At 36.2% G+C, this 23,345-nt stretch overlaps 1 pseudogene; it reads right to left on the bottom strand.

The window, feature by feature from the left end:
• Positions 1-3,253: 3,253 nt before the first annotated feature.
• LOC130830559 (bifunctional 3'-phosphoadenosine 5'-phosphosulfate synthase 1-like) overlaps positions 3,254-23,345 on the bottom strand; it is a 121,802-nt pseudogene continuing 101,710 nt past the window's right edge.

Here is a 23,345-nt window from a genome sequence, read left to right as displayed (position 1 = left end):
ACTGCACCACCAGGGTATCCCTGTATACAGTATTTAATGGCTTTATTGATATGATTCAAATACCATCAAATTGGGTTTCCTAGGTGGCGCAGTAGTTAAGAATCCGCCTGCCAATACAGAGGTCACGGGTTCGATCCCAGCTCCAGGAAGATCCCACATGCCGCGGAGCAACTAAACCCGTGTGCCAAAAAAAACAAAAAACAAAAAAACAAAAACTGTGAAACAAATACCATCAAATTAACCTATTTAATAAAATTTAATATGTTTAGTATATTAACAGGATTGTATCAATCACCATAGTGTAATTCTAGAACACTTTAATCCTCCCTAAAAGAAACCTCATACTCATTAACAGTTGCTCCCCATTTGCTTCTATGATTTCCTTACTCCTTCACCCCCAGTCTTAGGTAAACATTTATCTATTTTCTGTCTCCATAGATTTGTCTTCTCCAAATATTCCATGCAGGTGAAATCATGTAATATGTGGTCTTTTGCAATTGGCTTCTTTCACTTAGCAATGTTTTCAAAGTTCATCCATTTTGTATCATATACCAGTACTTCATTCCTTTTTATGGCTAAAGGGTATTGTATTTTATGGAAATGCCACATTGTGTTTACCCATTCATTGTTTGATAGAGATTTGTATTGTTTCTATCGTTTAGCTGTTATGAAGATTGCTGCTGTAAGCATTCACGTACAAGTTTTTGTGTGGGTGTATGTTTTTGTTTCCCTAAACCTAAGTTTACTCCCAGAAGTGGAATTACTGGGTTATATTGGTAACTGTATATTTAACACTTTGAGAAAGTGCAAAACTGTTTTCCAAAGTGGCTGGACATTACTACCAGCAATGTATGAGGATTCCAATTTCTTTACATCTTCACTACACATGTTATTAACCTTCTTTTTGATAGCTATCCTAGTGGCTGTAAACTGGCATCTTGTTTTGATTTATGTGTATTTCCCTAATGACTAATGATGTCAAGAGTCTTTTGATGTGCTTATAGGTCATTTGAATGTCTTACTTGGAGAAATGTTTATTGAGATTCCTTGCTCATTTCTTAATTGGGTTGTCCTTTTATTTTTGAATCATAAGATTTCTTCATATTTTCTGGATACAAATCTCTTTTACCCATATGATATGCAAATATTCTCTCTCATTTTATGTGCTGTATTTTCACTTTCTTGATGATATCATTGACAGAATGAAAATTTTTAATTTTGATATATTTACATAATTTATTTTTTTCTTTTGTTGCTTGTGCTTTTGGTATCATATCTAAGGAACCATTGCCTAACCCAAGGTCACAAAGATATACTCCTATGTTTTCTTCTAAGAGTTTTATAGTTTTAACTCTAACATTTAGATCTATAATCCATTTTCAGTTAATTTTTTTGTATTATATGAGATGAGGGACCAAACTTGTTCTTTTGTGTGTAGGTATCCAATACTGTCAGCACAGTTTGTTGAACTGACTGTTCTTTCCCCATTCAATTTCCTTGGCAAACTTGTCAAAAATCAATTGACTATAAATGTAAGGGTTTATTTCTGGATTTTCATATTTGTGACGTTAGTCTATTGATCTATTCTTTTGCTAGTACTACACTGTCCTTTTGTGATTACTATAGCTTCCTGGTAAATTTTGAAATCAGAACGTATGAGTCCTCCAACTTCATTTTTCTTTTTTAAGATTGTTTTATCTATTCTGGGGCCCTTGGCTTTCCCTTTAAACTTCCATCAATTTCTGTATATAAGCCAGATGGAATTTTGATAAGGATTACACTGAATCTGTAGATCAATTTGGGGAATATTGACATCTTGATATTAAATCTTTTGGTTGGTGGACACAAGGTGTATTTCCATTTATTTAGATCTCTAAAAATTTCTTTCAACAATGCTTTGTAGTTTTCAGTGTGCAAGCCTTGTACTTTTAAAGAATATATACATAACTTATTTTTTGATGTTATTGTAAATAGAATTGCTTTCTTGATTTCATTTGAAAATTGTTCCTTGCTAGTGTATAGAAATACAATTGATTTTTGTATGTTGATTTAGTATTATGTAACCTTAAACTTGCTTTTTAGTTCTAGTACGTGTGTGTATGTGTGTGTGTGTGTGTGCATGCCTGAGTTCCTTAAGATTTTCTATAGGCAAGATGATGTCATCTGCAATGAGAGAGAGCTTTACTTCTTCCTTTCCAATCTGTATGCTTTTTACTTCTTTTTCTTGCCTAATTGCCTTGGCTAGAATCTTCAATACAATGTTAAATAGGAGAGGCAAGAACAAGTATCCTTATCTTGTTCTTGGTCTTAAGAGGAAAGTGTTCAGTCTTTCATCATTAAGTATGATGTTAGCTGTGGGTAACATCATTAATGGTTTGTCAAGTTGGGGAAGATTCCTTCTATTTCTAGTTTGTTGAGCATTTTTATCATGAAAGGATGGTATATTTTATTTAATAGTTTTTCAGTATCTATTAAGATGGTTGTAGAATTCTTCTCCTTCATGCTATTAATGTGATGTATTACATTAATTGATTTTGATGTTAAACCAACTTTGCAACCCTAGGATAAATTCTACTTGGTCATTGTGTATAATTCTTTTTGTTTATTGCTGTATTTAGTTTGTTAGTATTTTGTTGAGGATTTTTGCATACATCTTCACAGGGGATATTGATCTTTGGTTTTCCTCTTTTTTTAAAAAATGCTTAACTTTATTGAATAAAGTAAGATTATTCAGGGTTTATGCAGATCACAAGAATACTTTAGATTATAACAGCTGAAAGATCTATAGCTGATTGTAAGGAAGGAAAAAAGAAAGTAACTTATATTTTCAATGTAGAAACAAAGATCTAAATGCTATAGATGTTTTAGAAGATTCTCCAAACAATATCTAGCCAAGTTTATTTTCTAGTGGATATTTTCCAGGGATGAAAAGTGAGATTCAATCTGCATATTGTTGATTACAACTAATATCACAGCTTGAAAAAGTCATGAGACAGAAGCATAACCTAGTAATTGGAAAAGATATATTAAACTCAGCAGTGTATTACACTAGTTCAAAACAGAACTCATAGGGCAGATGAAAACTGATGCTAATTAAGGAAAATGGTCTGTTTTTAGGAAGGATGTCCGGACAGACACCACTACATAGAAATGCCAACAGTAACTATATGGTCTCCTTTGTTACTCAGTGAAGTGTCAAAGATAGAGTGACTGGGTTAAGAACTTAAGGTTTCTCCAAGGGTTTGTAGTATTATCAGCACAGTTCAGGCCTTGGGAGCCATGATGCTTCAGGAGGTTTCTGGCCTTCTCGGGCAAGTCTACACATTTGTGTTTCTGAAATAAATTCAAAGTCTTCATGGTGTTCAGAGTTATGGTAGTCTACATGCTTCTTTTTCTTGTTGTAAATATAACTTGAAGGGGAACTATTTCCAAGGTGATTAGGCCGGGGCCATTGTCAGCTCTTTACTGCTATAAGTTGGTTCATAACGACCCTTCCCTGTTTTTGGATGAGGCATGTCAGCAGAGTCTCACCTAACAGTATAAAAGTTGATGCCTGTGAGCATCAGTGTTCTGCAATACTACTGGACCTCAGTTGGTCCAGCATACATGATGGGAGATGGGAAGATGGCCACCACTGTTATTTCAGGATTCAGGACTGCTTCCTCCAGCACTGCAGCATGCCGCTTCATGTACCACAGCAAAGGAACATTTTTATCTTTTGTCTAGCCACTAAGAGGGTGAAGGAAAAAGAGAGGGCAACTGTAGTCTCTCTCTAGAAGTTGCTTTTGAGTATCCTGCATTAATGGAACATGCCCATTGTGCACTGAGTTTCATAATTAAATTCAAAGACAGCACCAGCATTCTTATCTTTAAACATCTGATTTAGCTCAGTAGGAGGGAAACAATACTGAACGAGATCATCTTTCCAATAAATCTGGTCAAAGACTTGAAGATCTCGTTCAATCAACCAATCTCTTTGTTCCAAAACAATCTTGATGTAAGGGTGGTCCTGAATGTTGTTCCTCACTGTCTAGCACAGCGCTCCTCCTTCCTGTTTAAAAAAAAAGCTCTGGATTGTGAAGAGGAGCCTCCTCATCAGAGAAAATGCTGTCCATACGTCCAGCATTTATCTTCTTGAATAGCTGTCAGAACTATAGGCACTGACAAATTAATGACACCCCCAGCCGGAAGATAATCGAAATGGAGGCACGTGCAAGTACTCCCTCTCTCTCGTCAAGCCATTCAATGGGATGGGCCAACCTTCTGCCAAAACCTGTACTCACTGCATATCCACCTTATTAATTTTTAATGCTGGTAATTTTTTCCCATCTGTTTTTGCCAAATGAAGTTTCTCTTCTGGCACATACAGGATGCCACAGGTACAATATCCCTTTCCCAAAGAAATTCCATAACTCTTACTGTACATAGTCATTTATGTCACAGGAGTCTGTTTTCAGCATCAATTCAGGGGCCTTTGGTTTTTTAATATTCAGAACCAATCCCAGTATAACCTTTATTTCTCTAGCCTGTGCTTTTTATTAGAGTCCTTTGATACTTCTGTTTACAAACACGCAGAGGTGCATCAATGAATACTTCCAAAAAAGGCAAACTTGAACCCTCATGGATTTGTCTTGCATTATTGTGATCTGGAGAATAAGGCAACATAAAACTTGTGATGTACATTAAGCCAGCACCTGCAAACAGCTTAGCAACTTCTGCAACTCATGGAATATTCTCATCTCTGTTAGATACTGAAGCCAAGGGTTTTATTGAGACCTTAATGAATGTTGTCACCATCCGAAGTACAGCATGGGTAACCTGGCAAACCAAGCACTCCTCCAAAGCCATGCTCACGGTGGTCTTTCCTGCTCCAGATAAGCCTGTCAGCCAAGCTGTGCAACCACAAAAGCCACCTCTGGTCTCTACAAACTCACCTCTTGTTCCTGCTAACATGGTGAGCATGATAGGTGGCATTGGTGTTCTCTGCCTCTCCTAATTCCTTCTGTTATTGCTCAGCATGACTTCCTTGTACAAGGTCCTGAGGACCTTCAGGGCTGTAGAGAGTGCACAGGGTGCCGGGGTTTTCTCGGTCCCCAGAGGGTGGAATAGGAGGGGAGGCCTGTCAGGGTACAGTAGAGTGGGAACGTGTGCTTGACTTCGGCACTTTATGCTCTAGATTCTGGCTGTGTGGATTGTTGGTTGCACCTCTGATATGGGCCAGGGCAGCGGTATATGGGATGGTTTTCTTTTCTTGTGGTATCTTTGTCTGGATTTGGTATCAGGGTAACACTGGCCTCATAGAATGAGTTTGAAAATATTCCTTCTTCCTTTAGTTTTTGGAAAAGTTTGTGAAGGATTGTTATTAATTTCTGTTTAAATGTGTGATATAATTTACCAGTGAAGTTAACTGGTTCTGAGCTTTGCTTTGTGGGAAGTTTTTAAATTACAAATTCATTCTCTTTGTTATAGGTCTACTCAAATTTTCTATGTCTTCTTCAGTCAGTTTTGGTAACTTGTGTTTCTAGGAATTTGTCAATTTCCTCTAAATTATCATAGTATTTCCATATGATACTTTTTATTTCTGTAAGTTTGGTAGTGATACCACCTTTTAATCACTATCCTATATAGGTAACCATTATCATGTCTGATAAGGTAAACACTTCCTTAAGACTATATTCCTAAATACTATAGTTTTAATTGTTCCCTGAATTTCACACAAATGAAATCATATAGAATGTACTCTTGCCTGGCTTCTCTTGCTTAATTTTATGTTTGTAAATTTATCCCTGTACCTATAGTTTGTTCATTTCATTGCTGTGTAGTCATCCATTGAATGAATACATGCATACCTCATTTTATTGTGCTTCGCAGATATTGCAGTTTTTAGAAATTAATGCTTTGTGGCAATCCTGTGTCCAGCAAGTCTACATGTGTTGTTTTCTAAAAGCATTTGCTCACTTCATGTCTCTATGTCACATTTTGGTAATTCTCACATTATTTCAAATCCTCCACCGGCAAAATGATTACGACTTGCTAAAGGCTCAGATGATGGTTTTCACGTTTCAGCATAAAGTATTTTTAAATTAAGATGTTTACATTTTTTTTAGATGTAATGCTATTGCATACTTAATAGACTGTGGTATAGTATAAACATAACTTTTATATGCTCTATAAAACTAAAACATTCATGTGACTTGCTTTATTGTGATATTCACTCTGCAACAGAGTATCTCCTACAGTATCTCCCAGGTATGCCTGGATACAACTATTTTTTCAGTAACATTTGGTTACTTTCTTGTTTTTGGAATATTATAAAAATTGCTGCTGTTAATGTTCTTGAACATGAGTTTTGTTGATTACAAGCATGCAATTAGGTCGGGTTATATATAGGAGTGATATGCTGGGACACAGGATTTATATCTGTTCAATTTTAGTTGATAATGATAAAGATACTCCCATCAATAGTATATAAAGATTTCCATTGCCCTATCTCCTTGCCAAAACTTAGTACTGTCATTAAAAAATATGTTTAGTCATTCTAGCTTGGGTACAGTGGTATCACATTATGGTTTTTATATGCATTTATCACAACAAAGTTGAACTCCTTTTTATATCATTTGCCATTTAGATTACCTCTTTTGAAAAGTGCCTGTTGAGGCCCCTGCTTATTTTTCTATTGGATTATCTGTGTTTTTCTTATATCTGTAAGAGTTTTAATATATTCAGATGTGTCCTTTATTGGCTATATATGTTGAAAGTGTTTTCTCCAACTATATAGCTTAATTTATAATGTCTTTTGATGGACAAAATTCTTAATTTTAATGCAGTTAATATTTGATGTTTTCTTTTTAGTTAGTGTTTCTTGGTTACTTGGTTAAAAATATATCTTCCTACTTATAGTTCATGATAATGTTATATTCTAGATATTTAGGTCAATTACTCATCTAGAATCAATTTTTATGTATGGTTTGAGCTAGGGGTCAAGTTTTATTTTTCTCCATATTTATATTGAATTAGTGAAGCATCATTGACTGAAAAAAGCATCATTCTCTCATTATTTAGCAATATTCTACATGTCTTAAATCAATTGTCCATATACGCATACAATTTAATTTGGCTCATAGATTTGAAGGAACAATGGGAGTGAGAAATTTACGGAATCTGGAGATGGAAAGACAGCTGTAGCCATAGGAAAAGGCCGCAGGACAAGAACTATGACCTTAGAGGAACACAGTCCCTGAAAAGATGTGGTACAATAAGGAATAAGTAGAGAAATGAGAAATCCCCATTTTTGCCTTTTGTTTCCCCTTAAACTCCTGTTCAGTTGGAACCCAAGTGGAAACCAGAAAGCCAAGGAGCTTGTTGATGCAATTCATACCTGGGACACAGCCCAGGTAGAAAGGTGAAGCAAGAACAGGAAGGTCAGATGGAAGATATATAGCACAACCAAGCAAACTTGCCTCTCAGCATCCTCTCCTCATTTGTCCCCACTACAAGAGACACCTAAAATGTTCCCCTTGAACTAATGTATCACCAGAGAGTAGGTCAATTCAGTCAAAATCCTACCTGAAAAGTAATGTTTAGCCACCCACCAGTGTTCTTCATATAAGGTAACAACAGGAGTTGGGGCGGGGGGGAGAGTATGGAGGGAGAAAAAAGGTGTAAGAGAAGCAATTAACTAACATAAAACATAGCTCCTATATCCTCTAATTCTATAGCTAGACATGAGGCTTAAGTTGATACTGGTAGCTGCCTTCTTCTGCAATCCATTTTATGTTCCCATTATTATCCATCTCAGCTGAATAGTGTTCTTTATTTGGTTAGATGACCCAAACTTTCATATCTGTAGGCTCTGAGTCCTTGGTGATTCAATATTTAGTGGGTTGTCTCAGTTCTCCATAGTTCAAAATTATTGAGCACAGGGAATATATAGACGTCCTAGTAAATAACCTGGCTCCAGTCATAGTTTGTACCTAATGAGTAGCAGTAACCCAATTTCAACTTTTTTTTATTTATTTTATTTTTTATTTTTTATTGGAATATAATTGCTTTACACTCTTGTACCAGTTTTTGAGGTACACCAAAGTCAATCAGCTGTATTTATACACATATCCCCATATTCCCTCCCTCCCTCGACTCCCTCCAACCCTCCCCGTCCTGACCCTCTAAGGCCTCACCCATCATCGAGTTGATCTCCCTTTCTTATGCAGCAACTTCCCACTATCTATCTACTTTACAGTTGGGAGTATATATATGTCTATTCTACTCTCTCACTTATCCCAGCTTCCCCTTCACCCCCCGCCCTCCCCACCAATTTCAACTTTTAATCATGATGTGTCATCATGGACCATGCAGTGACCCTTTTTCTGTATGTTACATGTCAAGGGGATCTGAAATTTTAGAAGTCAGTCTCTGGTTTTAACTCAACAAAGCTATAACTATGTATGCTGGTGGATACACAGTTCCATTATTGGACACCAACATTTCTCAACAAAATTTGAAGAGAAGAAAAACTTCCTTTGGTAGTTTATTGATATAATACTGAGAGGGAACATTTTTGCCTCTACTACTTGATTCTACCCATAGGAGAGTGGCACTAAATATTGGCTGCTAGTTTAAGAACATACTTCATCCTCTGTGCTAGAACCCCAGCCTCTCATGATGTTGTTTTCTAGCTGATGATATAACTGTGGCTTCAGCAGACTATTTCACCATTCTGCTTATCCATCTGTTTTCTGATGGGGAGACGTGGTAACGCTAGTGGATTATGTGGGCATATGTCCATTGGGGTATATCTTGCATTGTAATATGTCACCCATTGTAAGGTTATATTGTGCAAAATGCCATGGCTGTAGATAAGGCATCTGAAAGGATGGTATTGGCAAGAGTGCTGTGGACGGTAAGGGATTTCTGTATTTAAAATATATTCCTATGTCTGTGAGGACAAGTCACTCTCTCTTCCGTGATAGAAAAGTTTATTTTAATCAACTTTCACCAGGAAGCAGGCCAGTCTGCTGGGGAATGGTGTCATATCAACCTGCTTGTGGCAGGATGACCACTTGGCATAGTGATATTAAGATCAGGCTTTATGAGGGGAAATTCAAGTTACTGAACACATGAATAGCTTTCAACCCTGTCCCTCAGAAACAGTCTGCTCATAGGTCATTTGAGCAAGCAGTCGGGTGCCTGGAGTAGGAGGCTTCCTGATAGCCACAGGGAACAACACCTTGTTCATCCGACTATTGAAAGCATTCTCTGAAGTGGGTTTGTTCCTGTGGGGGGAGAAATATTTTCACACTCTGTATTCTTTCTAAAAGAAGTTCTGTATGAACCTCTCTCATATTATTACTCCAACAACCTTATTCTTTTCATGTCCCTGACCATTTAAGCAACCTGTTGGCCACTGCTCATGAATCAGTATATATCTGCACCTAAGGCTATCTTTCCTTGCATGCATCGTGGACAATCAGATGTACTGCCTCAGTTTCTGCCACAGGAGATATTGACCCTCATTGCTGTCTTTCAAGGCGAACCCTGAGTTGGACCATATTAAAGTCATTCTCAACTTCTAGCTTAAATTAGTATATTAAGTAGGTCTACCTGTAAACCATAATTTTGTTTTTTTCTTCTCTTTTATTGGTCATAGGGTAGGGAAGTCCTATGCGGTTCTACTTGTGGGTTGTGGGAGAGTTGATAAAACTGTAGAAGTAAGTACCTTGGGAATCAGAGCCACCAGCCAATGACGTTCACTTGTGCCTTCCACATTTTGGGGTTTACCAAATTAAATGTATCATTTCTTTTGACAATGCAAAGCTTATAGTGCACAACTAAGTGGATGGTTTGATGAAACAGACAACATTTAGTCTATAGATTACAAATCACTAGGGTCCCATAGACAAAATTTCGGGCAACCCCAGGGCCCAGTAGCTAGTCAAGAGCTCTTTTACAAAGGAAGAATTGTAATTAGCATAAGGGCATTGCTTCCTTCCCAAATCTTAGTGGTTTGACCTGTGATTCACCTATTGGACTTGTGCAAAGCTTCACATGACATCCCTGTTGGCCACAGACAATCTCAATACCACTGTGTCCAAAAAGTCATAATGCAAGTGAAGAGGGCAACTTGCACACAGAAAAAACTGATAAGCCTAATAAGTTATCAAATAAGTTTTATGTTCCTTTCCAAACACAAAGAAACTCAGCAAGATCTGTGTCACTTTCTTCATGGTGGTCGATACAATTTGCAGCAACTTGTTTTTCAATATGGAGAGAGTATCCTGACAGTGCGTAGACTGTTGGACCCCCTGAATATGGTATGCTCCTAAGTTTTCATAGTCCATATTTCCTACCTTCTGGCATCCATATGTCTTACTAAGGCATCTAAAGTGCTTGCCACTTCGTGTTCATTAGATTCAGCTAAAGTCACAAGTGGAATGAACCAGTGTCGTGTTCTATGGAATATCAAGATGATCAAGGGGACTCAGGGCTGTATTATGACAGCATAGGAGAGTTGACATAACCTTGAGACAAGACCATAAAGTAATACTGTTGTACCTATGAAAGCAAACTGCCTCTGATTATCTTTGCTGCAAAATATAGAAAAAAAAAAAGCCAGGTCATCAGGTTAGTTGCTGCAATGCTAGCTGCCAGGGGCTGGGTTGATCTGCTCCATTAAAAATATCACATCCAGAAATGCACCTGCGATTGGTATCTCTACATGATTAAGTCTGTGATAATCGACTTTCATTTTCCAGGAACCATTTGCTTTGTGAACTAGACACACAGTTATAAGAACTTGGGATATTATAGGAATATTTAAAGTCTTTTTGAAGGCTTTACTAATCTCTATAACACCTCAGGGAATGCAAAATTGCTCTTTGTTTACTTTTCTTGACAGATATGGAGGAAGGTGGGGAGTTCCATGGGTTTTCATTTGGCATTTTCCCATAATAGACTTCACTCAGAGTTCCTACTCCTTCATCACTAGGACACTGATTTTAGCGCGAGAGGGTTAAGCCCTCAGTCTGTACTTCCATACTACAAACCTTACAACCAGGTTTTGGGTTTAGTTTACACTGATACTTCCCATGTGACTGTGAAAGATGAGAGACCCTTCAGAGCTATCATTAGAGCTTTATGATTTTCAGCTCTGATTTGGATTTAGAAATTTTTTTCCTGTGTAATCTGTATGGGGTCATCTGAAGCATCTAGCTGATCTCGCAATTATAATCATTATTGCTGTCAAGGTAATCAGTTGACATAGCCATTTGTTCTCCCAATGTCTATTCTCCTGTTGTACTTCCTTCCATGCCACCAACTGAAGTACCCAAGGGCTAAGAAGAGTGGGAGGCTGTTACTACTCCTAGGCCTAAACGGGCAATGCGAGGGAATGGTTATTGGAACTGGAAAAGATAGTTGTATACAAAGGGTGACTGACAAGAGCTATACAGTTTTTAATAGAGGAACACAGTCACCCGCTACAACACAACAGAGAGAAAACTAGGGCAAAAAAGCCCTAAACTCATTGTCTCCCACCCTATATTATCTTATCTCTCATTGGGGGAAAGAAATAAGAAGCCAGAGGACAAGGGAACCCATTAAGGTGGTCCCTGTGGGTTGACCTCTTGCTGTACAGAGCAGAGAGAAGGGTGGATTTGACAGGGCAGAGGTATCCGTGCTTCCCAACTCTTCAGTTGGCTAACTCATCTTTCGTTTCTCAGCTCACATGTTATTTCCTCAAAGAAGTTTTCCTAGAGCCCTAAATACAACATTACAAAGAGCCTCAACAGTCTTCACCCTTAGCACACTTATGTTATTCTTGACGTCTTATTACAGTATGTATTTATATATGAATTAGTTGAGTCTATAGGTTACTTTACATAATGGCTCACTATTTTATATTTTATTTTTTCGCATTGAATGCCTGGTATCTTACACATAGGAGATACTTATTAAATGTTTGCTGAAAAAAAAATAAATGAAATAATTCGACCTATGTGATCTATGACCTAAACCTCCACAGATACTATCATCTTTTTTGAAAAATGTGTTCTCAAATATAAATCATTGACATTGCCACAAAATTTGTAAAACACAGCATACTTGTAAATCATAACCAATCTGTGTGCATCGTTTATCCCCTACCTTCCACAGTAGCTTAAAATGCTTTATAGCAATTTGCGTGCCTTCATTTGTTTCTAAATTCTTCTAAGAATTGTAATGTGTTTTTCTTACCATTGAATCTTACCATTGAAGATGGTATAATAATTTTAGCCTTGGGAAACTAACAAACATTTCTGGAAAAATGAAAAAGTGTTTCTGGGATTCTGAAACATTTTACACAGGTAATTGACACATCATGGGGAACCCAAAGAAAAAGTGAAAGAAGAATGAAACTAACAACTAACAATTACACACTATGGTGTGTGCCAGACAGAATGCTGGATACTTCATGTGTATTACTTAGTTAAACTTAGGACCTTAACACTATAAATAGATAATTATACTCCCATTTTATAGATTGCATAATATAGTCTTTAATTAGGAAAGATGATTCACAAGATTATACTTAGCTGTATCAAACTGGAAGCCAAATGATTGAGCAGGTATGAAATCTAAATGTTGCCTGGTTATTAAATATAGTTATTATTGTAATACTTCAGTGTCAATTGACATCAATGCTGAATGTAGCTTCTTTAATGGCACTTTTCCAGTGTGTGAGACTTATTATGGAATGATGTCAGTACCTTCTGCCATCAATTTCATAAAAAAAAATTCAAAATGGTTTTCTTTGGTGATTCTGACATATTTCAAAAAGATTAAGTGTGTTGTTGTCCTGCTATACAACCATGGGTAGCTCTAGCTGGGCAGTCTTTGGCAATGTTGAGGCACTTTACCTGGGTAATTTAGTGGCGTCACAGCTTCACATGTGTGATTAGGACCTGCAGACAACATCTAGTGTAAAATAATTTAGTAAGAGAATAAGATGCATCAATAAGAGAGCTTTGTGCAAAATGACACATTAAATATTATTTTAATGGTTCAAAACTTCAATAAGACGAGTTTTAGCCCAAAGCACGGAAGTGCTTTAGCACTAAAGCATTGCTCTAAAGAAAGGTCAGAGAATTTTTTTTTTTTTTTTTCTGTAAAGGGCTTGGCAGGCATGTTTCTCTGTCACAACTAGCCAACTCTGTCACTGTAGCATGAAAATAGATAAGCTGTATAGGAATGAATGTGTCTAAATCTCATAGAACTTTATTTCTGAAAGCTGAAACCTGAATTTCATATATTTTCAATGTGGCATGAAATCTCCTTTTTTCCCCAACCATTTAAAAATGTAAAAATCACTCTGCTCATGGATGATACAAAAGCAGGCTACATGCTGGACTTGGCTCATGGATCATAGTTTGCTGACCTCCTGTTCTAAACAGCCTGACTGGGACAGATTTTTCCTTTTTTAATGCCACTCAATCTACAGTGTGGCAAAAATAGCTAAATGTCTACCATTAATTTATTCTGTGTGTTCCATATGATAGCCAGATTTGTGAAACAGCTGCCCAGCCAAGATCTTTACCCCCCCGGCCCCCTGCAACCCTGCTTCTATTCGGAGCTAGATAACTGGCTCTCACCAAAGGAATATGAGTGGGAGTAATGTGTGTCACTTCTAGACCAAGGCAGTTAATTGTAATATATGCAGTGTAAATACATGTAATTGTATGTATCTTTTCATATTACTGTTTTCGTTTTTTCTGGATATACACCCAGGAGTGGAATTGCTAGATCATATGGTAGTTCTATTTTCAGATTTTTAAGAAACCCCCATGCTGTTCTCCATGATGACTATACCAATTTACATTCCTACCAAGAGTGTACAAGGGTTCGCTTTCTCCACATTCTCGCCAACATCTGTTATTTGTGGTCCTTTTCATAATAGCCATTCTGGCAAGTGTGAGGTGATATCTCACTATGGTTTTGAGTTTCATTTCTCTAACAATTAGCGATGTTGAGCATCTTATCATGTGCCTGTTAGCCATCTGTATGTCTTCTTTGGAAGAATATCTATCCAGATCTTCTACTCATTTTTTGTGTTGTGTTTTTGTTTTATTTATTTATTATTTATTTATTTATTTATTTTGATATTAAGTTGTATGAGTTGTTTATATAATTTGGATATTAACCCCTTGTCAGTTATATTATTTGCAACTATTTTCTCCCATTCAGAGTGGTTTCATTTTACCCATGGTTTCCTTTGCTGTGCAAGTACATTTAAGTTTAATCAGGTCCCATATGTTTATTTTTGCTTTTTTTTTTGCCTTAGGATACAAATTAAAAAAAAAAATTCTACAATTTATGGCAAAGAGTGTTCTGCCTATGCTCTCTTCTAGGAGTTTTATGGCTTCCAGTCTTACATTTTAGCCTTTAGAATGTTTTATCCTTTTCCACGTAGCTGTCCAGCTTTCCTGCATCACTTATTGAAGAGACTGTCTTCTCCTTTGCATATACTTGCCTCCTTTGTCATACATTAATTAACCATAGGTGCATGGGTTTATTTCTGGGCTCTCTATTCTGTTCCATTGACCTACGTGTCTGTTTTTGTGCCAGTACCATGCTGTTTTGTTTACTGTAGCTTTGTAGTATAATCTGAAATTGGGGAGGGTTTATATTGGTAATTCAGGATCTTTTGTGGTTCCATATAAATCTTTGGATTACTTATTCTAGTTTTGTGAAAAATGTCATTAGTGTTTTGATAGGGCTTGCATTAAATCTGTAGATTGCTTTGGGTAGTATGGCCATTCTAACACTATTAATTTTTTCCAATCCCAGAGTATGGGATATCTTTCCACTTCTTTGCATCATCTCCAATTTCTTTCATCAGTGTTTTATTGTTTTCAGAGTACAGGTCTTTCATCTCCTTGGTTAAATTTATTTGTTAGTATTTTATTCTTTTTGTTGTGATTTTAAACAGGATTTTTAAAAACTTTTTCTGATAGTTCATTATTCTGCATAGAAAAGCAACAGATTTCTGTATATTAATCTTGTATCCTGCAACTTTACTGAATTCATGTAATAGTTCTAATACATTTTTTTTTTTTTTTGGGTGCAGACTTTAGGATTTTCTACATATAATATTATGTCATCTACAAATAGAGTTTTACTTTTTTCCCTTTCAGTATAGATTGCTTTGATTTCATTTCCTTGTCTGATTGCTGTGGCTAGGAACTCCACTACCTTGTTAAATAGAGGTAATGAGAGTGGACATCCTTGTCTTGTTCCAGAAAAAAGGCTTTCATTTTCTTCACTGTTGAATATGATCTTAGCTGTAGACTTGTCATAAATAGACTTTATTATGTTGAGGTATGTTCCCTCTATACCAACTTTGATAAGAATTTTTATCATGAGTGGATGTTGAATTTTGTCAAATGCTTTTTCTGTGTCTATTGAGATCATCATGTACTTTTTATCTTTCCTTTTGTTAGTGTGATGTATCACATTGATTGATTTGTGAGTGTTGAAACATCCTGGAATACATCTCACTTGATGATGGTGTATGATCCTTTTTATATATTGTTGTATTTTGTTTGCTAATATTTTGTTGAGGATTTTTGCATCTATACTCATCAAAAATATTGGCCTGTAAATTCCTTTTTTTTTTTTTGGTAGTATTTTTGTCTGGTTTTGGTATCAGGTTAATCGTGACCTCATATAATGAATGTGGAAGTGTTCTGTCCTCTTCAATTTGTTGGAGTAGTTTGAAGAGGATAGGTATTGGTTCCTCTTTATATGTTTGGTGGAAATCCCCTATGAAGTTATTTGGTCTTGGATTTTTGCTAGCTAGGAGATTTTTTAAATTAAAAATTCAATTTCACTGATAGCGATTCATCTGTTCAAATTGTCTGTTTCTTCTTGATTCAGTTTTGGCAGGTTGTATATTTCTAAAAATGTGTCCATTTCTCTAAGCTGTCTAACATGTTAGCATATAACTGTTCATAGTATTCTCTTATGATTTTTTTGTATCTATGTGATATTGATTATTATTTCTCCTCTTTCATTTCTTATTTTGTTTATTTGAGTCCTTCCATTTTTCTTCTTTGTGAACATGGTTAAAGGTTTATCAATTTTGTTTATCTTTTCAAGAAACCAGCAATTGATTTCATTGATCTTTTCTACTGGTTTTTCAGTCTCTGTTTATTGGCTCTCTGATCTTTATTATTTCTTTTTTTCTTCTGACTTTGTACATTGTTCTTCTTTTTCTAATTCCTTTAGGTGGTAGGTTAGGTTGTTTGAGATTTTTCTTGTTTATTGAGGAAAGCCTATATCACTATAAACTTCCCTCTTAGAACTGCTTTTGCTGCATCCCATAGATTTCAGAGAGCTGTCTTTCCATTTTCATTTGTCTTGAGGTATTTTGTGATCTTCTTTAATTTTCACATTGAATCATTGATTTTTAGTACCATGTTGTTTAGTCTCCATGTGTTTGTTTTTTCCCATTTTCTTTTGTAATTGATTTCTTGTTTCATACTGTTGTGGTTAGAAAAAAATGCTTGATAAAATTTCCTACCCTCTTAAATTTGTTGAGACTTGTTTTGTGGCCTAGTCTGTGATCTATCCTGGGAAAGCATTCCATGTGCACTTGAAAATAATATGTATTCTGCTACTTTTGGATGTAATGTCCTGTAAATATTAAGTCCAACTGGTCTATTGTGTCATTTGACTACTATTGCCTTATTGATTTTCTCTCTGGATGATCTATCTAGAGTGAGTTTTATAAAAAGAAATTTTGATCATGCCTCTGGCCACCGTTCTTAAAATATCTGCATGACTAGTGCCTTTTAATGATAAATTGCAAGCTTTTTAATTTGGATTACATGGTTTTGCAGGCCTGGTTTCTGTGCTCCCCAGTCTCATTTCTACAGTGATGATCCTCATTTTCTGCACTTCAGACTCATTCTCCCTTTAGTCACTGGATATTGTCATATGCTATTCTCTTTCTGAGAATGTTCTCTACTCATTCTCTAGTTGACTTGTCCTCTTCCATCACATCTTATTACCATCACCATCTCTTTAGAGAACTGTTCTGCATCTCCCTACATCAGATACTATTGTTTATTATGTCACCTTGTATCTCTCCTTTGTAGCATTTGTCAAAGTTGAAATACTGTACTTAACATGTAAGTCAGTACATACATGAGCTGTAAGTCTCATGAAGATATGGCAATGCCTTTTTTGTTGATATTGAAGTCTGTAACCCAAGCACACTGCCTCTCATAAAGTACGTGATCAGGCTTCCCTGGTGGTGCAGTGGTTAAGAATTTGCCTGCCAATGCAGGGGACACAGATTTGTGCTCTGGTCCAGGAAGATCGCACATGCCAAGGAGCAATTAAGGCTGTGTGCCATAACTATTGAGCCTGCACTCTAGAGCCCACAAGCCACAACTACTGAGCCCATGTGCCACAACTACTGAAGCCTGCGTGCCCAGAGCCCACGCTCTGCAACAAGAGAAGCCACAGCAATGAGAAGCCTGCACACTGCAGCAAAGAGTAGCCCTCGCTCTCCGCAACTACAGAAAGCCCGCGAATAGCAACGAAGACCCAATGCAGCCAAAAATAAAATTAAATAAATAAATAAATAAATTTTTTAAAAAGAGTAGGTGATCAAAAATTTGTTGATTAAATGAAGGTACGAATTCTACTTCCCAGATTTATTATGCTATAGGGTGTTTTTAGTTGCAGAGCAATTTATATTTTGTATAATGTTGTGTGATCTATTGTCTTACTTCACTTCATGACAGTCTTATGAATTATTTGAGCAGGTTCTTATTTACTTACTTTCACAACTGTGGAAGCTAGCACTCAAAGAAACAGAGTCTTCTGCCCAAAGTCACTGGTTACCTAACGTTAGCATTCAGAGCAGGGCTCTGGTCTCCTGATCAATGTTTCCTTTAATTGTTTCAAATTTTGTGCAGAACTAGGTGTATATAAGCCATGAAAATGAAATGACCATGATCTGTGTTCAATATTAAAAGTAAACCAAATGTCTAATGAAATTAATCTGACACACATAAAGATATGCATGTGTTACTGTGTTGCATAGTGATTAGGTACAGATTCTAAGACATTTGGATAAATTACAATAATTAGTATTACTTTTCCTTAGATAGAACCACTGATTGGGACACTTGGGTACTCCAATAAATACATAATCATAGTCAAGCAACCAGACCTGCTGTCTAAGACTCCTCAGGAGACAAAGACTGCAGATAGCTTTCCTTTGATGAGGCAAGTGATAAGAGGAAAATAACCATAGGTAGGACTTTTAACTGAGAAGCTCCTGGAACATACAGGAAAAGAGGGGAGAAATGGATGGGTTGTGGGAGAGATATGTTATAGAAAAGGCAGAAAGGAGGGCAGTGCTGGGTGGAGAAATTTGAGTCGATGTTTTAACTCTGTGTGGATGCTAGTTTTCTCATTTTGAACAGGTCATATTCATCATGTCTTTTGGGTTAAGATCCTTCTAAACATTGAATTGCAAGGACAGGCTATTCCCCACAAATGGTTCTGTAAATCTAAGGTTTAGTGATAAATATGCTCATGATCACTTGTTATTTGCTGCTTAATATTGATATTTAGCATTCATTATTCACCATTTTGATTCAGTTAATAAATAATTACAATATGTACTAATCCCTTTAGTATTTCCTTATCCCTCTTTTTCTTTTTACTACAATAAAAATGCAATTCCATTGTTATCTGTCATACCTCTAGGAGCTCAAAGTGTGAAACAAGAGATATTGATCTAGTAAAAATAAATAAGAGGCATATAGTCATTCACTAACAACTTGCCCAAGAACAATGAGTGATACACAAAAGCTAATATACACATACTAAATAGATACATTCTATGCAGAAGACTCACTAGCTCTACTTTCTGTGTCAGTAACTGTATGACTTTATGTACTAAAACATCAGTACCTGGATGCTAAGGTCCATTTCTCTGAATCTCTTGCATAATAGATGGGATTGGTGGAGTATATGAGGGAAATTACTGCTCCTTTCATTTTTCTATTTATCTCCATGATGTGTGTGTGTGGCAACGTCCTTTTGCATTTTTAGCAGGTGTTTGGATGAACCTGGGTTCAAATGAACAAATAAACAAGTCCAAATAAGTTATTTTAAATATGACTGTTATATATGTATGTGTGTATATGTATATTATAGTATATACATATATAAGTATGTCTTATACATTTAAAAATTTGGTTAAATTTCATAAAGTGTTATAAAATGTCAACAAAGTATTAGTGAAATAAATACACACAATATAAATATAAAATAATATTCAGATATAAATAAATCTTAATTCCAAAGGCCATCTTCATATTGTCTCAAGATTCAGGTGCTCAGTTTTAGTAGTTGTGCATCTTATGAGCTCTGATTAGTAGTACTTAGACATGACAATAAAAATAGTAATTTCTTTCATAGATATAAACTGGATCATGCATCTCTCCGTTATGAAATTATTCAGCCTTAACACATGCATAGCAACAGCATATTAGGTATTTAATCAGAAAAGACAAGTTGGATTTACAAAAAGACACATATAAAGTTTCATTCTTTGAGAAATTATGACAAAGTCAACACTGATTAAATATATGGACAAATGAAGGTAATATGAGAAGTAATAAAACACACACACATTCACAAACCCATTAACAACAATAACCATTGAATAAGGACTTATTTTATCTTAGCAACTCTGCTCAGTGTTTTATCTGTATCATCTCATTTAATCCTCAGGAAGACCCCGTAAGGTAAGTGTTCTCTCCATTTTAGTTACAAGAAAATTAAGGCACAAGGAAGTGAAGTAACTAGCCTAGTATTACACAGGATTCCTGAGCCTGGATTTAATCCCTAATCTTCGAAGCTTCAAAGTCCACAAAGGTCCTCCCTGGGTGATGCTGCCTTCCCAGTGCAAGGCAGCACATCAGTAAAAATGACACATCTAACACTTGAGGGGAATGGATCACCTTCCAGATGACAATTTAGGATTAAGTTGTTCTTTGTTTCTAGAATCAGAATAGCCTTTCTGGATGAGGTAATATTTGAACTGTACTTTAAGGAAAGGTATGGATGTGGAATAGAGTTGATGGTGAAGAAAGACAACTGCAGAGAGGGCCATGAAGGCACGAAGCAATGTGAGAACTGGGAAGTTAAATCCAGGGCCTGACGTTAGTGTCAGAGCCGAGAGCATTGGGTCAAGAATGGAGAGGAGCTTGGAGCAAGTAAGGATAGACAGAGTGGTGGCAGAGCTCCTGGTGTGAACTGTCCCAGAAATGAGGGAGTCCGGGGTGGGGGTGGGGGATGGATCATGACTGTACAGGAAGCATGTGAGGCCTGCAGTCAGAAACCAAGAATCAATAATGGGGGATTGCCCTGGGTCAGAAACTGGGACGTTAATGCAAGTCACTGAGTTTACACAGGAAATCAAGAATTGAATATAAAAAGGAATCGTAAAAGGGAGAAAAGGATAGAAATAATGTTTATTCAACAGCATCAATCTTAAACATTATGTTGAGATACCAAAGCATTATTTCACAATTGTTACATTATTTACTCCTCACAACAAACTTCAACCTATATATTGTTATTCAGAAATGAAGGAAATCAACCTCAGAATGCTTAAGGAACTTGAAAATACGCATATGTCTAGTGTTTAGTGAGGTCAGGATAGACCCTCAAGTCTGTATGCTTATAATGCCCACATTTTCCCAAATAGCAAACATGTATTTAGCATGGAATATTGGCAAGGAATTTTCTGAGCAGGGAATACAAGAATGTGTCAGTTCCTGCCCTCAGAGGCTCTATCAATACAACCTAATCACACAACTCAACAGAAAGATGACAAAAGCTTAGTTTTGTATTTCTCTTACCAAGTACTGAGTCACAACACTTGTCCTTGAGTAGGAGACCACTGACAAATATTTATTTGATCCAATCATTCAAATATTTCTGTGTAAAAGGTATTCTTTTACACACATTCTTTAAAATACTGTTACATCCATTTTGGTAGGTGGCTTTATTTTCCTATTTGCAACTTCTCCAGTGTAATCTTGTTTTAGGAGGCAATCAGCTTCTGCTCTGTGAAGTTGTTCCAGAGGCCTCCCCTCACCCCACCCCCACTGTCTCCTGGCATTTAGTAATAGAATTGATGTTCATATCATTTTTATTACTCCATCTTTGGGTGACATGTTTTTCACTGTAGGTCATTGAGTGAAGCAATATAATTGGCTCACTGTTAAAACTTCCCCTTGAAGATATAGCTCAAAATCAACAGCAAATCTAGCTTCACCACCTTTGGATTAAGATTGTTGCTCATAAAACTGGAAGGAAATAGAATGATTCTAATACATCATAAAATAGATTGTAACTCTATGTTGAGTTGTATTTCCACTAAACCATGTCTAATAGAGATATACTTTTAAAATAAAAAAGAAAAATGTAAAATAAATTGTTTACATGTGATACTTCGATACTATAAGAGAAAGGAAGCTTGAATCTTCATGTCTCTTTCAGGTATGGTACATGATCTGTAAAACTTCAAAATTTTTCTTCAAACACAAATTCCTTTTGTTTTCACCCCCACAAGTTCATTTTAGAAAAAAAGTCATTAATTCTCTATTTAGAAATGGGAGTGTTTGGCATAGTAATACAAAGTTACTGAATTTTAAAAAAATAACATGGTAATGAAGAAAATGAACTTGAAACCATTGTAGGGTGATAGCAATGTCTTGCCAAAATGTATTGGATCCTAGATTATTGGCAATTAAATAAAAATAAGAGCTTTAATTTTCTCCAATATACGATTAACTTTAAAATAAAACATAAGCTTCCTTCTGTTTACTTGGTAACATTTGTCACATCTTAAGAATCTTCCTACTCAATGTTGACTTGTAGCCTCATCATATGACTAAGGAGGTTAACTTTTATAAGCTCATTGACGAAGTCCTCAAAATATTTACACTTTTGACATACGAGCTTGTATGCACACACACACATGGTATATTCATTCAGAAGTGGTTCAGTTCTAAAGAAGTGGTTAGAGAAATTGTCACAAATTCATTACCTTCCTTTTCCATTATTTTTTTAACCCCTACCTGTATCTTCCCCTATCCATAATCCTCTTCTTCCCTTTTAGCACCAAACTTCTTGAAGGGGTGTACATGCTTGCTATGCCCACTTACTTAGTCTGATGAAACTGCTGTGAGTAAGGTCCCAGATAATCTTTACTTTTCCCACCATGTGACACCTTTTTCCTCAAACCCTCAGGTTATTTAACACTTTTAAGCAACATTCCCTTCTGAAACTCCTCTCTCCCTAAATTTCTGTTAACGCTTTTTCAGAGTTTACTATTGCCTCTGGCTTCTTAGTCTTTTTTTAATCTCACCTTCGACTACTTGTCCTGTAGAATGTTGGCATTCTCAGGAGCTGTGCCCCCAGCCTTCTGCTATCCTCTGTATATGATTCTGCATGAGCTCACTCCTACTTATGTTTTCAATGACAATTTACATGTCAAAGACCCCCAAATGAATATTCCTGTGCCCTGACCACTCTGCTGAGACCGAGAGCACACATGACACAACTGACTTATTACTAGGCTTCTCTACCTAGCACTCAGTAGCCATTTCAAAGTCGCCATGACCAAAACTCACTCTAGTAATTTTATATCATATATTCTCCATCATTGCTAATGTACCATGTCTTAGTTTGGTGGCAACTAGACGACCTTGGTAAAGTCATCTTTCATCTCTAAGCCTCAGGTTCCCTATATGTAAAATGAAAATAATAGTAATTTCAATAGGTTTTTATAAGGATTTGAAATCAGTTATTATGTAATCCACGATAATGAATGTTAACCACATAGAAATTACAATGGAATGAAACAAGCACTAACACTGTCCTCATTTTATAGCAGAGGACATGAAACACAATGAGGTTAAGTAAATTTCCCAAAGTTATCTAGGCAATCTGTGCTCAAGCAGGATTTGAATGAAATCTGGGTCCAGAGCCTGGCCTCTTAATTGCTCCACTACCCTGTGCGATTTTATATGTAAAGTATACAGCACAAACCTTCACACTTACTAGATGTATCAAAATCACAGGGATGGGGAGGAGGACTTTAAATGTTCTGGAAATCCACATTTTAAAGAGCTCCCTGGTGAATCTAATATTCAAATGGGTTAAGAACCACATAGTAGACTCTCAAAAATGTTTGTTCCTTTTATCCAAATGAAAATAATGTAATCAATTTGACCCTATGAACACTTTCAGAAATGCTGTAGCCATTAAGCCTA

This window comes from Hippopotamus amphibius, chromosome 1 (genome assembly GCF_030028045.1).
Source record: "Hippopotamus amphibius kiboko isolate mHipAmp2 chromosome 1, mHipAmp2.hap2, whole genome shotgun sequence".
NCBI lineage: Eukaryota > Metazoa > Chordata > Mammalia > Artiodactyla > Hippopotamidae > Hippopotamus > Hippopotamus amphibius.
Note: the sequence above shows the minus strand (reverse complement) of the source record. Positions and strands in the feature narration are given on the sequence as shown.